Here is a 5,218-nt window from a genome sequence, read left to right on the forward strand (position 1 = left end):
TTATTACATATAAAGTTGTATCTGTCATTTATGGATGTCAGTTGAACTTAAGAAGTCTATTTTTAAATGTCATTTCGGGTGTTTTCGGTGTTTTAGTCATCAAGAATTCTAATATAAAATATAACTGCTAAATTTAAGGCTTATTTGAGCAAACTTAAGGTACATCTTGAGGGTATAACTCAATCAGCATCAAGGTAACATACATCAAAAGTACAACAACACTCCTATTAGCTTAAGGAATAATTTCTTAAGCTGAGAACTTAAAGGAAGCTAAGCTAAGAGCTTAAAGGAAGTTCTTAAGCTAAGAACTTAAAGGAAGAATTTAAAAAATCCCATCTAACAGCTGTAAAACTCACAAAGACCGCCAGGGGTCCCCACTGACACGTGCAACGGATGTGTTCAAGTGATTAGTTCGAGATAGGAAACTTAGGAATATCTGATTTCCCTTCTGTATGGAAGGTGTTCAGCACCAAGGACAGGTATTCTTGGCTATTTGTGGTTAGTTTCAGCGCCACGGAAAGGAATTTTGGCTATCTGTGGATGGCGTTCAGCAATTCCTATGTTTGGTTGTGTGTGGATGGCGTTCAGCACCAAGGACAGGGACTATGCTTTTGTCTGCACTATTCGGCTAAGTTATACTATAGTATAAAGTTAACTTTTCAAACGTCCTTCTTTTCCTCTTCCATGAGAGTGTTGACATCGATGTTCTTCCCGCTTTAATACAGATCACAGTTTCTGTTTGGAAGCTCCAAACTTGAAAAAAGGGACAAAATCTGCACTTCTACACAAAGATAATTACGTTAACTGTATTCAAAGTATTAGTTGGGAACCAACAGGTGGGGACTACCCATGGGGCCATGCAAACGCACGAGCTCCAAGATGGCGACCGAACATCGAGTGGGAGAAACTTCTGCTAAAAGTTTGTCCATAGAAGACGAGAAACGTCGGATTTAGGTGGTGAGAGGTACGTAACTTTGTTCCTTGTATTCTTGTGAACATTTTTTGAGGAAACTTTTGTGGAAAAACCAAGTAACACTGCAGAAATATGACCGAGTTTCTTAAGCATCGTGGCGTGATAAGTTGATTTGCATAATTAGTAAAACGTGGCGTACACGAGGGCACAGTTGGACTAGCTTCGACTTGATTTTAGATAATATAAAACCAAGCTAGCCTAAAAACAAGCTTGAGAAAACTGGAAGAAATAACTTGCTCTTAGGCCACACCAATTTAATTTCTTGGTTAACGGATTCGCCGCTTCATTTTTTTCTGATTTGCAAATAAAAATAAAAATTCAGAATCAACTGCAAAATGCTCATATGTTGCCCTGAACAGTTGAAAACAGTCCTTTTCTTACTACTTGTTACAGTCATTCCATCTTTCAATGCAGTATTATCATTAAAAGTTCAAAATTCATTGTTTAAATTTTGAACCAGCCTGGTGTGTTGACTTCATGGCTCCTATCGTACCATTTTGGGCCATAATAGGATGCCTAGGTCTGTTTTTTTTTTTTTTTTTTTGCCCGCCCGCTGCATTATTTTTCTAGAAAAATCCGTTAACCAAGAAATTAAATTGGTGTGGCCTTAGTAGTGTTTCGTCCTCTCCCATTCCCGAAACATGATATAAAATTTACTAGTTATATTATACAAAAGTTTTCACTAATACGGCTACTCCTTTTAACCTCCCAGGTTCAACTTGTTTGGAAAACTAGGGAATATCAAAGACTCTAAAAGAGCTTTGACTAAGTACAAATGTGTTCGTAAAATTTCTGAAGATTCTGATAAATTTTTGTCAAATATTTTCGAATCCTTAGATGAAACTACCTTTCTTTCAGACTTAAGTGACATGCCGGTTGTACACTTTAGGTTGCTTAACACTAAAATAAGTTTAAGTGATAATGTTTAGAATTTTTCGTTTGGCTCATTCTTTGTGGTGAACTGTTCTTTTTCTTGTCTACAATGTTACTAATAGATAAATGTTCCCTGTCAACTGACATTTAATTCCACAAAACAACAGACGTAAGAGGATGCCCAGTGCCATGGTGTACACATTTCAAAGACCCTCAGCTTTTTATCTTGTCCTTTTGCTGAATTTGTACTTCAAAATGCAGGGCTCGAAATTCATTTTTGGGAATAGGTGCACTGGTGCACCCAACCTGAAAAATTGAGTGCACAAAATGTTTTGGGGTGCACCATATAAAATAGAAAAAGAAGAATGTAAGCAAAAAACTGTTTTAATTTCTAAAGAAAAGTACTACAACAGGGATTCTATTTTTCTGACATTTAGATGTTAAGAATATGCCATATACCACCATGCATTTAAATAACTTCTTTTGTAAGCCTACAAAAATAGCAGTGCACCCACAGAAAAAAATGGATACACAGCTCCAATTTTGGGTGCACACAGAAATAGATATTTGTGGCCCTAATATTTAAGCAAGATGGTTACATCTTGATTCACATTTGACACCACAAGCTGTCCCTCCCCACCAGTAGCAACATGCTTGGGTAATTTCATGTAAGCCACAGTGCGGATGTACTTTCCCTCAGCTGTGAACATCTCCACACGGCTGTTCCAACTATCAGCCACAATCACACGCCCCAAACTGTCCACACAGATTCCGGTGGGAAAGTCAAGCTCCCCTGCTCCACAACCTTTACTGCCAAAACTGGAAAGGTAGACTCCACTTCTGTCATACTTGAAAACACAACTGTGGTCCCTGTCTGCAATGAAGATGTTTCCTTTCTTGTCCACAGCGACAGATTGTCCGTACTTAAAATAATTATGACCCAAACCTGTGGACCCAAACCTGGTTATGTTACCTGTTGATATTACCTGTGTCTGTGTGTAAGTAGGACTAAACCACACAGCCTCTGCAACCCGTGCTTTTGTCAGACTGAGTATGAACCTGTCAGAAAGCTTGTGCCAGGCAATCCCATCGATTCTAGTGCCACTGCAAGTAAACTTGCCAAGGACGTGGCCCTCTTTGCTGTACTGATGGACAATTTTTCCACCAAAGTCATTTCTCGTTCTTGCTTTCTTCAAAATGACCCACAGGGTATCATTGTCGCCTGTGGCTATGGTATGTGGTTTTAAGTTTCCTGTGGAGAAACTGCGAAGAAAAACTCCCTTCATGCTGAAGACTTGGATTCTTTTGTTTCCCCCATCAGCCACAAATATCTCGTTAGTCGAGGACACGGCCAGTCCTCCCACAAGCTGAAACTTGCCCGGTACTTCTCCTTTTCCACCAAAAGTGACATTCTCTTTGGCTTCTTCCAAGTAAAACATAATATCATTTTAAGATGAGGATGTACTACAATTCCTCATAGAAGCTTAGAAAGATGACAATTTACCACTAAAAAGACAGTAAAAGGTACTACAACTGACACTGATAATTGGCAAGACCTGTACTGAACTAGAAAGGCCAATATTTGCTTTGGAGCAAATATAGCGATGGGTTCACCACATTTTACCACATGGCAGGGAAAGAATGAGAAACACAAGGGAAAACAATGCTTTACATTGATATAACTATAGTATGAAGTAACATACAACTAAGACTACAACAGTTGGATAGCTATTCCCTACATTATTGGTTAGGATTGCATAATGCAAACTGTTGATTTTCAAGATAAAAAGAAGCGTTCATAGCCCGCATTCCAATGCTGGAGCAGGAAAGCTTAAAATACCTACCAAAACACTTGAATACAGACATACTGTCAGTATGGCATGGCTCTGTGCAGGTGTAAATGAAGTTAAGCCAGTTAAATCCCAACAGCCAATCAGCAAGGAGAATAGAGGAAAGCTGCATGCCTATTGGTTGATGCCTTGCATGCCATTGTGATGACTCATGTCCAAATGTGGTAAACACTGCACACTTACACAGTAATACATTAGCTATTACACAGCCAAAAAACTCAAATAAAACCATTCTAAAAGCCTGTATCACAATAATTTAAAAAACGCCTAGGGGTATTTGCCCACTGTACCTCCATACCAAATTTCAGGACCTTAGGCCCTAAAATGAAGAAGCTGAATCCATTTAAAGATATGGCAGGAGGAGGAGAAGGAGGAGGAGAAGGAGAAGAAACATCAGAAAAAGCAATATGGTTTCACCACACCACTTCGTGGTGTGGTGAACCCATAATAAAGCCTGAGACACACATTGCTACTATAAGAAGTCGAAATACATGTAGGTGCCCACCTTTACAGTGGATCGTTACTTCCAGGTATTTCCTTTTGATTCTTTCACATGGGTCACCAAAAAAAGCATTTTGTACTTTCACATTACACTGCTGCGACCCCTGACATCGACTCCTTACACTGCTTAGGAGCCTGTTACAAAATAGAAGACTGCTATCATGAAAGTTCATAGAGTGTATTGCTAGATGTTCTCTTCTCTGATGGACTGGTTCATTGTGACTGTTGGCATAGTCAGAATGAGAACAAGATGTTATTAGTGAAAAGTTTTTTTAAGGTTGGTTGTCTTGTGGCTGGGGTTGTTGACTTGGAATCTGGAGGTCCTGGGTTCAAATCCCTGACAGGCCTTAGAGTTATACCCTTGGGGAAGGCACTTTACACCTATTTTCTCACTAGACTCGGGTGGAAATGTGTACCTAGCTTCAGTTACTAATAGGGAGAGATAAGGATGGGATATAAGTCTAAAAGTCCCATGTTTGAGGAGTGTCACACCTCAAGTGCATTAAAAACCCTACCACACTTACTGAAAAGAGTAAAGGTCCATATTGGTGTGAGTGGTTCAAATCTTACAGTTAGGTCTCTGCATTGACATCTTAGAAAGGTGTTAACTCACCTGTTATCTTAAGATCAGCAAATGCCAAAGGGCTGAAATACCATCCTACAATATAGCAGGGAAAAATCTGCACTGACTAGACACTTGAGAATGCATTGTTGACTGAGTGTGAATGTTTCAGTCTGCAACTTTGCTTGTATCAGAGAATCTGATGTAATTCAACAAGGTAACAAGGGCCAAAGAACAATTACCAGCTACTACGTACTGACTTCTATTTCTCTCATGCAAGAATCTCAGGTAATGCAGACTACTAACAGAAAGAAATATCTTCAGTAACATCTTGATATGAAATGTACTGTTGATTCAGACAGGATACAATCCTTGTGTACATGTTTTTATCATCCTTGCACTCTGTTAGACTATAGAAAGAAACAGTTGGGAGTAAATCAGTTCTCATGTTGCTACGTA

The sequence above is a fragment of the Branchiostoma belcheri genome, unplaced genomic scaffold (genome assembly GCF_001625305.1).
Source record: "Branchiostoma belcheri isolate BF01 breed outbred unplaced genomic scaffold, Haploidv18h27 scaffold15, whole genome shotgun sequence".
Taxonomy (NCBI): Eukaryota; Metazoa; Chordata; class Leptocardii; order Amphioxiformes; family Branchiostomatidae; genus Branchiostoma; species Branchiostoma belcheri.